We start from the raw sequence: 10,022 nt of genomic DNA, 5'->3' as shown, positions 1-10,022 counted from the left end.
AGCCAATAAGTGATGTTGTTTGCGCCTCTGTGAGAGCATATTTAAGAAAAAATAAAAATAAAAGCTGCTACACAGCAGCTGGGAGAGTGAGAGGAGTGAGGAACAGCCTTGCAGGCACCAAGGTCAGTGAAGAAGGAGGGGGAGAGGTGCTCCAGGCACCGGAGCAGAAGTCCCCTGCGGCCTGTGGTGAGGACCATGGTGGAGCAGGATGTCCCCCTGCAGCCCATGGAGTACTACGGTGGAGCAGGGTTCCACGCTGCAGCCCGTGGAGGAGACCACGGTGGAGCAGGTGGACCTGCACCAATGGAGGCTGCGGCCTGTGGAAGACCCCTGCCAGAGCAGATTCCGGGCCAGACCTGCAGCCCGTGGAGAGGAGCCCACGCAGGAGCAGGTGACCTGGCAGGAGCTGCTGCCCGTGGGGGACCCAGGTTGGAGCAGTTTGCTCCCGAGGGATGGACCCCGTGGTACGGACCCATATCTGGAGCAGTTCTTGAAGAGCTGCTGCCTGTGGGAAGCCCAAGTCAGATCAGTTCAGCAAGGACTGCATCCTGTGGGAGGGACCCCACAGCACAGGGGACGACAGTAACCGAGAAGGAGTGGCAGAGAAGAAGTGCTATAGACTGACCAAAACCTCCTTTCCCCTGTTCCCCTGCGCCGCTCGGGACGAGGAGGTGGAAGAGGGCAGATAGGGGGGAGGTGCTTTTAGTTTCTTTCCTTTGTTTCTCACTTCTCTAGCTTGTTAGTAATAGGTAATAAATCTTACTGTCTCCCTATGCTGAGTCTGTTTTGCCCGTCACGATAATTACTGCGCGATCTCCTTGTCCTTATCTCAACCCTTGAGCTCTTTTCATCGTAGTTTCTCCCTGTTCCTCTTTGAGGAGGGGGAGTGAGAGAGAGGTTGTGGTGGAGCTCGGCCGCCCACCCAAGTAAAACCACCACATTACATCACGGTAAAAGGGGCAACTGGCCAAAGTGAGAAGGCATATTTTTGTGAACCTTTGAGATATAAATTGGGAAAACAATGAGGCATCCACAGATTTCTGTACATGCCCAACTCCCCAAAAGCACTATTGGGGAGAGATTTATTGGAACAATTGGGTGCAACAATTACATTTGAAAAAGGAGAGATTACTCTGGAGGTAAATGATCAGCAGTATATCCAAATGAGTTTATTCTAAGCAAGTGTTCCTACGGAAGGAAAAATCAGCAAAGAAATTACGATCCAGGTATATCCCGGGGTATGGGCCACTGATGTACCAGGGAAAGCAAAAAATGCTCCACCTGTTGAGGTCAAACTTAAGGAAGGATGACAGCCGATAAGAATCAAACAGTATCCCTTGAGGAAGGAAGACAGGGAAGTAATTTGACCATAAATAGAAAAAAAAATTACAACTGGGGTTACTAAGGGAATGTGAGTCCAATTTTAACGCTCCCATATTACCTTTCCTTAAATCTGATGGGTCATACCGGGTGGTCCAGGACCTCTGGGCTATAAATAAAATAACTGAAGACCTTTACCCGGTAGTGGCAAATCCATATACCTTGCTGACTGTATTGACACCTGATCTAACCTGGTTTACCGTTTTAGACCTGAAGGATGCCTTCTCTTGCCTCCCTCTCCATAAAGCCAGCCAGAACATATTTGCATTTGAACGGGAAAAGCCTAAAAGTGGGCGTAAAACCCAGCTCATTTGGATAGTATTACCACAGGGGTTCAAAAACAGCCCTACCATATTTGATAATCAACTCGCAAAGGATCTCGAATCCTGGGAAGCCCCACGTGGGGAAGGGAAGCTGTTACAATATGTGGACAATATCCTCATTGCCACCAAGACAAAGGACGCTTGTATGACTTGGGCGGTGAGTCTGTTGAACTTTGGGGGTTCCAGGGTGTCCTGGTTTCAGTTAGGACAGTTAATTTTCCTCCCAGTAGCTGGTAGGGTGCTATGTTTTGGATTAGGATGAGAAGAGTGCTGATAACATGCTGATGTTTTAATTGCTGCAGAGCACTGCTTATACTAAGCCAAGGACTTTTCAGCTTCTCACTCTGTCCTGCCAGAGGGCAGGCTAGGGATGCAGCAAGAGCTGGGAGGGGACAAACCCAGGACAGCTGACCCAAACTGGCCAAAGGGGTATTCCAGACCATCTGACGTCATGCTGAACAATATATAGGGGTGGCTAGCCGGGGTGGGGGGCCGGCTGCTCGGGGATAGCCTGGGCATCGGTCAGCAGGTGGTGAGCAATTGCATTGTGCATCACTTGTTTCGTACACATTATTATTATTATTTTTTTCCTGGCCTAATAAACTGTCTTTATTTCAACCCACAGGCTTCACTTTCCCGTTTCTCTCCCCAATCCCAGAGAGGGAGGGGGGAGCGTGAGTGAATAGCTGTGTGGTGCTTAGCTGCCAGCCGGATTAAACCACAATAGTCCTTTTTGGCGTCCAACGTGGGGCATGAAGGGTTGAGATAATGACAGATCTGACCAGAGTGTGTTAAACTAAAATTGGTATAAGTATTATACCTGCTTGATAGTTGCTAGTCACAGTGTTGATTGCTTTAATCTCAAGTCTGCTGTGCCCGTTTTCCAAACTGAGTTTTATAGCACGTTACTTTATGTGCTCCCTTTCGTGTTGTTTATCCTTCCCAGGCCCTGGTTTAAGATTATTACGGTACTGTGCAGTGTAACAATGCCTTATGATATGATGAAATTCCTGCTCATGACCCTAACCTGGTATTTGTACTCAGCACTGTCATCAACTCTCTACTTTGGAAACCATAGCTCGGAAACTCTTAACAATTACACCTATTGCCTTTTTTCGTCAGGGAGCCAATCTGTGGAGGGAACAGGGGAAGATATTTTTCCCTACTTGTTCACTCTCCCTTTCTCCTTCACCACCCTCTTATCCTCCGAGCTAGTTACGATAGCTCTCCAAGATGCTGAATATCCTTGGGATGTTCAGATCAGCATGGTGTTATTGTTATGTCTCCTGAATGTGCTTCAGGTTTTGTTTAAAGTTAAACAACTACTTAGGAATCTCATCCAGAGATCTGTCCTGAGGCGGGATAGTTGTGAGTGGCAGGGAGTGTGGGAGGATATGGGCAGGCATCTAGAGCAGTGGGCACCTCCAGTACTTTGGAAATTCACCCCTGAACAACTGCAAAACCCTAAAAAACTGGTAGAATGCTTGCAAAAAGAGTGTCATGACTCTGGCAGTTCCAAAGTGACACAACTCACTATAGCGTGCTGGGGCCCGGCCTATGCCTATCGAGCTGCAATTGATGCTACTATCAACCTAGTGAGAGACCCTGCAGCCACTCCAAGTCCTGTGACAGGCCCAACGGCCACTCCAACCCCTATGATGGACCCCGCAGCCTCTCTAGCTCCTGCAGCCACTCCAGCCCCTGAATCCGCTTCAGCCCCTGCAGCCGCTCCAGCTCCTGCAGCCGCTCCAACCCCTGTGATGGGCCCAGCGTGTATTCCAACCCCTGTGGCAGACCCTGTGGCTGGGTCAGAGAAGCGAGCTGTAGCAGTGCAAGTTGCCCCTGTAGACAAGGTGAAAAAATGGTATAGAGACTCAGGTCGTTTAGAACGCAGAGAGTCTTCTGCTAGGTCTAGGTGTAGAGAAGACGAGGTCGGGCTATCAGAGGAGCAGGAGCATGAAGATGAGGATGTTGAAAAATCAACAGTAACTACCCAAAACCTATACCAGCGTGAGCTACGAGATGTGAGAAAAGATTTTGGTCACTGCATAGGCGAGCAGCTTGTCACCTGGCTGCTCCGGTGCTGGGATACTGGAGCCAATTGTGTGGAATTAGAGGGCAGGGAAGCCAGGCGGCTGGGATCCCTTGCTAGAGATGCAGGCATTGACAAAGCAATTGGAGATGGAGCACGATCTTACAGCCTCTGGAGGTGTCTCCTGTCAGCTGTGAGGGAAAGGTATCCCTTCAAGGAAGAACTTATATGTCTACCAGGCAAGTGGACCACTATGGAGAAGGGAATCCAGTACCTGAGGGAATTAGATGTACGGGAGGTGATTTATGAGGACCTAGACAATGGACAAATATCCATAGATCCAGATGAAGTCAAGTGCACACAACTTATGTGGCAGAAGTTTGTACAGAGTGCACCATCATCATATGCCAGCTCATTGGCAATAATGGCCTGGAAAGAGGATGAGGAACCCACAGTGGGTGATGTGGCTAAACAACTCTAGCAGTATGAAGAAAGTGTCTCCTCTTCCTTACAGGCCTGCGTCTCGGCTATGGAGAAACTTTCTGAAGAGTTCCACCAACTTGAAGAGAATTTATCTTCCTTCCCACCTGAACGAACCAGTGTTCACCAACTAAAAGAGAATAATTTGGAGAAACTTTCTGAAAAGGTCCAGCAACTTAAAGAGAGTTCATTTTCCTCCCCTCCTGTACAAACCAATGTCTCTGCTATTAGGGGTAAGCATTCATCCGTGCAAGGAAGACGATATGGTGGATACACACCTCGGGCCATCCTGTGGTTTTACCTACGTGACCACGGAGAAGACATGAGAAAATGGGATGGAAAATCTACCTTGACCCTATAGGCACGGGTACATGAGTTGCAAAAGAAAACAATCGGGAAAAAGGGGGTCTCTGAAAAGTTTGCTGCTCCAACTTCCAGCAGGCAGTCCTTTAAACACAGGAATGAAGATTCTGACGAGGATTAGAGGGGCCCTGCCTCCAGCCAGGGGGAGGAAAGGGACAATCGAGTTTATTGGACTGTGTGGATTCGATGGCCTGGCACATCAGACGCACAGAAGTATAAGGCTTTAGTAGACACCGGTGCACAATGTACTCTAATGCCATCAAGCTATACAGGGCCAGAGCCCATCAGTATTTATGGAGTGACGGGGGGGATCCCAGCAATTAACTGTATTGGAAGCTGAACTGAGTCTAACTGGGAATGAGTGGCAAAAACACCGTATTGTGACTGGCCCGGATGCTCCATGCATCCTTGGCATAGACTATCTTAGAAGAAGCTGAGTGCTGCAGTGCCGGACATGCTAGAACTCCAGTACAAACTAGAGTCAAAGGCAGCCAAGTGATACGCCACAATTGATATCGCTAATGCATTTTTCTCCATCTCTCTAGCAGCAGAGTGCAGGCCACAGTTTGCTTTCACTTGGAGGGGTGTCCAATACACCTGGAATCGCTAGCCCTAGGGGTGGAAACACAGCCCTACCATTTGCCATGGACTGATCCAGTCTGCACTGGAGCAGGGGGAAGCTCCTGAACACCTGCAGTACATTGATGACATCATTGTGTGGGGTGGCAGTGTGGCCATGGGGGTCGACAAGCCCCATGGTTGGTGATAACATCAGACTCTTAATGATGAGGCCATCAGGAATGTAAAGAGTTCAGAGGGAACAAATAAGGGTGATAAAAGGGTGATTCAGGAGACACCTTGTTGTCTTGGGTTGCTTATCCAGTCGTTAAGGCATGGAAGTTGCTGGGTGTTTGCTGTTGCTGGGCGAAGTTGTTGACCAATGAATAGTTAGTGGAAAAGTACTGCTGTGGGGTGAATGGTATAAGAAGGGAGCCTGTCCTCAATATGGGGATGCAACAAGGAATGAAGTTATGCCCTCAATATGAGAGATTAAGTTAGGCCCTCAGTAAGAGAGAAAGGAAGTTATGTCATCAATAAAGAAGTAGCAGTTACTGATCCTAAAAGAACCCTGGTGTCCGTGTGGTCTTTACGCCACAATGTGGCGGGACACAGCAGAGGAAGCTTTTGAGAAAGGGAAGAAAATAGTCTAAATCCTTCTTGCGAGAAACACTCTGTAGCCAATAACTTAGGCTCAGGTGAGGATCTCAGTGAAGTAGTAATTTTATTTGCGATTGCAATGGCAGGCGTCCCACAAGCAAGAGTGCAGCTACTAGTCACATGAAGGGAATGAACGACACGACTCCAGGCTGGTGCGTAGCTGAAGCAACTTTATTGTTTAACCCATCTGTAATAAATATTGTATAATAAGTTTGTTAATCAAACCGGTGGGGAAGTTTGTGGGGGGGCTGTGACAACCCTGTATAGCTGGAAAGTTTCCAGCTACAAATCCTGATAAGAACCTGTTGATTGGAACGCTTCCAATCAGCTACATCCTGCTGAGCAGACAACACCGGGAACCTCCTGTTAATAATTGCAGCAGCCGAAATGTCCAGATAAGAATATGTGTAGTGCTTGCTCAGCAAGATCGCAACCTGCAACGCAGAGGAAGACTACAGCCTTCATCCTCACTGTAATGAACATTAAATACTGTGAGATTTGTTAACCAAACCGATCTTGTAACAAGCATTGTATAAGGAATTTGGTAATTGTTAAGCAAGCCTGTTGGGCAACTTTCCAAGACACTGCTTTTGGTGTTACCTTGTGGGTGTAACCTGCTGAGATCCTGATAAGCTAACAAAGGCAGCGACTGAGATGGCCAAATAAGGACATGCTTGCTAGAGGCCACGATCCACAATGCAGAGGAAGACTACGGCCTTCATCTTCACACCCTCTCCAGAGAGCTTGTGATGACACCCCCCCCCCCCCCGTCACAGTCTGCGCAACCCACAGAGCACACCAGGATACCCGGAACAACCAGGCTATAAGAAGAGGACTCTGGCAGGGGTGAGGTGCGTGCCGTTGGTGGAGCGGAGACTCCCCGGCCGCCCAGAGCTGTTCTGCTTGCTTGGTTGCTTGCTTAATAAATTCGGCTTTAATAAATATTTTACTGAGAGTGGGTTTGTCACTGCCACTTATAACACATTTACTTATATAGACTTAGCGTATCTACATGCTTTTATCACTCGACTTGGCAGAGCTTGCTCATTAGCCGTTATTTATTGTTCACAAGGCGATCGCATGGCAGCCGTATCTCCTTTGTGTGTACTGATGAGCAACAGGGCAAACTGTACCTGTTGTTTTTGTTCTTCTTATCCCCCAATTATACCTCCTTTATCTTCAAGCTACGTGACTTTTGCCTCGTTCTGCATTTTTCCTTTTTTTCACTTCATCTCTGTATCTAATATACTCCACATACTTTCTGACTGATCTCCCACAGTCACATAGTACAGTTTATATACTTCCTTTCTTCACAACCGGGACCCTCCCCTGTTTCCCCATTGACTGGGTAATCCAGGTTCACAACCTATCCGATCCTTCACAGACAATACATGGCCTTCTGTCGCCAGCCTGTTAAATTTCAAATTTCTTTTGACTTTTTTACTGTTTGAAGTGGTAATGTTTCTTCACTTATCTGACTTGACTTGACACTGTGATCTTCACCTAATTGTTCTAAGGAGTCTGGTTGTCTGCATTTTACAAGGTTGTCTGTTAAGCTTTCTTATCACTGCAAGCATATCTCAATACCACATTCCTTCCCTCTAAACAATGTAACTCTGCAAAAACAACATTTTTATTCCCACAGTTCCCCCCTTTTCTGTTTTTATAAATTGCTGATTTTTGCAAACCTTTTCTCTAAGGTGTAATTTGGTAGGTATCTTCCTCTTCTTCACTTTCTTTGCTTTCGATCTCCTCTAATATCATCACCTTATCTGAGTAAGGTGGTGGCTCCATGGTCATTTGTTTCAATAGTGCAGTTTCAATTAACCACTGTACTAGTCCTTTTACACAGGGGATAATGCAACAACCAATGGCTGTCAAAACTCCTGCTATCATAGTCAAGGATGTAAATATGGACATTACCAACACTTTCCATTTACCAAACCAAGATTCCAGCTATCCGATGATAGAAGTGCCTGTTCCTATGTTTTCTACCAATTCACTGGCAAGGGTGGTAAGCCCTTGCAATGCTCTAGTTACTGTGCCATCTGGGGCAGTATTGTTGGGTATAAAAGTGCAACAGTAGTTGCTCAGTATCACACACACACCTCCTTTCTCTGCGAGCATCATATCTAATGCTATTTTGTTTTCCCAAGCCATTTTGCTGGGGGCATCTAGTTGTTCAGCGATTCCTCTTATTGCATCCCTGGTATAACTGATGAATCTCTGCTGATTATAATAAATATAATTAATCCAATCCACATTCTTATTGATTGTTACCCACCAGAACAGTGACTCAGAGCCTGCAGCAATTTGATTCCAGGCTTTCTGTTCATCAGGAACTCCCCTAGGCACCCCAGTAGAATCTGTGTATACTCTATCATCAAATAATACTCCTAAGCTTCTTTTACTTCTTCTGGGTATTTGTAATGTTCCTCTTTCAAATGCCAGGGTGAAGGGTATAGCTAATTGAACAAGTGCACAAGTGCCTCCCCAATTAGATGGTAGGGTGGACCGTAAGATCTTCCCTCCACAGTACCACCAGAGATCTGCCCTGGGGATCTCAAGTCTTGAGCAGTTTCCCATCAAGTCCTTGGTAGCATTCAAGGTCCTCGTGCACAAGGTAAATTCTCCCAGATGCTGGGTAGCACTCCCACCCTGCCGTGAAAGGCAAGCTGTATGGTTACCTATAGCTGTAGATAATGCAGGGGGAACCCTGATATTGCTATCACGCAAGGAAGGGAACAGCAAAGAGAGACGCTTACAGGCCTCATTTCCCCAGGCAGTCTTTTCTTGGTATAATGCAATCATACATTGCATCCCCTGGGAACCCTTGGTCCACCCCAATGGGAAGGGCACTATCTGGGCAGTCGGTCATCCTGAGGCGCAAGCATAGCAATTGCTATGGTTGAGACTCTGGACAGCATATTTGACCCATTCTATCCAGGCATTCACATCCCCATACCCTGTTTCAATCTCAAATGTTTCTTTTTGTTTCTTGAGATCTTTTATTTCTTTAACTGTGACAACTGCCGCATTTCGAAGAGGGCCTCCTGTTTTCTCATCGAGTTTCTCCCTGTCTTTGGTGGCAACAGAGGAACATTTCCATTTAGCTATTCCCCATCTGTCTGTTGGGTCTCTCCCAGTTATTTGTTCTCTCTGCTCAATTGCCATTGGGCATTTAAATCTCCACAAGCTAACACCTCACAAGCATCGAACATGACGCATTGTGGTATGTAACCCTCTGTCACAGTCACTCATATTTTGATGGGGTATCCCGTCTTTGCTATTATCTGGTGTGATGGTTTTGCTCAGGTGGGCGACCAAGCTCCACCACAACCGCTCTCTCACTCCCCCTCCTCAAAGAGGAACAGGGAGAAAATACGATGAAAAGGGCTCAAGGGTTGAGATAAGGACAAGGAGATTGCACAATAATTATTGTGATGGGCAAAACAGACTCAGCATAGGGAGATAGTAAGATTTATTGCCTATTACGAACGAGCTAGAGAAGTGAGAAACAAAGGATAGAAACCAAAAGCACCTTCCCCCCCCATCCACCCTCTTCCACCTCCTCCCACCGAGCGGTGCAGGGGAACGGGGGAATGGGGGTTATGGTCAGTCTATAGAAGTTCTTCTCTGCCGCTCCTTCTCGGTCACTCTCGTCCCCTGTGCTGTGGGGTCCCTCCCACGGGATGCAGTCCTTGATGAACTGATCCAGCGTGGGCTTCCCACAGGCAGCAGCTCTTCAAGAACTGCTCCAGATATGGGTCCGTACCATGGGGTCCATCCCTCGGGAGCACACTGCTCCAACCTGGGTCCCCCACGGGCAGCAGCTCCTGCCAGGTCACCTGCTCCTGCGTGGGCTCCTCTCCACGGGCTGCAGGTCTGGCCCGGAATCTGCTCTGGCAGGGGTCTTCCACAGGCCGCAGTCTCCGTCGGTGCAGGGCCACCTGCTCCACCGTGGTCTCCTCCACGGGCTGCAGCGTGGAACCCTGCTCCACTGTGGTACTCTATGGGCTGCCTGTGGACAGCCTGCTTCACCATGGTCCTCAGCACAGGCCACAGGGGACTTCTGCTCCGGCGCCTGGAGCACCTCTCCCCCTCCTTCTTCACTGACCTTGGTGCCTGCAAGGCTGTTCCTCACTCCTTTCACTCTCCCAGCTGCTGTGTGGCGCAGTGTTTTTTCCCTGTCTTAAATATGCTCTCACAGAGGCGCAAACAACATC

At 47.9% G+C, this 10,022-nt stretch overlaps 2 long non-coding RNA genes across 2 annotated transcripts; one reads left to right on the top strand and one right to left on the bottom strand.

Moving 5' to 3' along the window:
• Window positions 1–1,463: 1,463 nt before the first annotated feature.
• On the top strand, window positions 1,464–6,736 carry LOC118159755. Its single transcript, XR_004747234.1, has 3 exons — window positions 1,464–1,473; window positions 5,017–5,023; window positions 6,599–6,736. It is a non-coding gene; the product is annotated as an uncharacterized LOC118159755 (long non-coding RNA).
• Window positions 6,737–8,234: 1,498 nt separating this feature from the next.
• Window positions 8,235–8,875, bottom strand: LOC118159756. Its single transcript, XR_004747235.1, has 2 exons — window positions 8,827–8,875; window positions 8,235–8,772 (listed from the first exon to the last, which is right to left on the bottom strand). It is a non-coding gene; the product is annotated as an uncharacterized LOC118159756 (long non-coding RNA).
• Between the last annotated feature and the right edge of the window lie 1,147 nt (window positions 8,876–10,022).

Source organism: Oxyura jamaicensis, unplaced genomic scaffold (genome assembly GCF_011077185.1).
Source record: "Oxyura jamaicensis isolate SHBP4307 breed ruddy duck unplaced genomic scaffold, BPBGC_Ojam_1.0 oxyUn_random_OJ71985, whole genome shotgun sequence".
NCBI classification, from domain to species: Eukaryota; Metazoa; Chordata; class Aves; order Anseriformes; family Anatidae; genus Oxyura; species Oxyura jamaicensis.
Note: the sequence above shows the minus strand (reverse complement) of the source record. Positions and strands in the feature narration are given on the sequence as shown.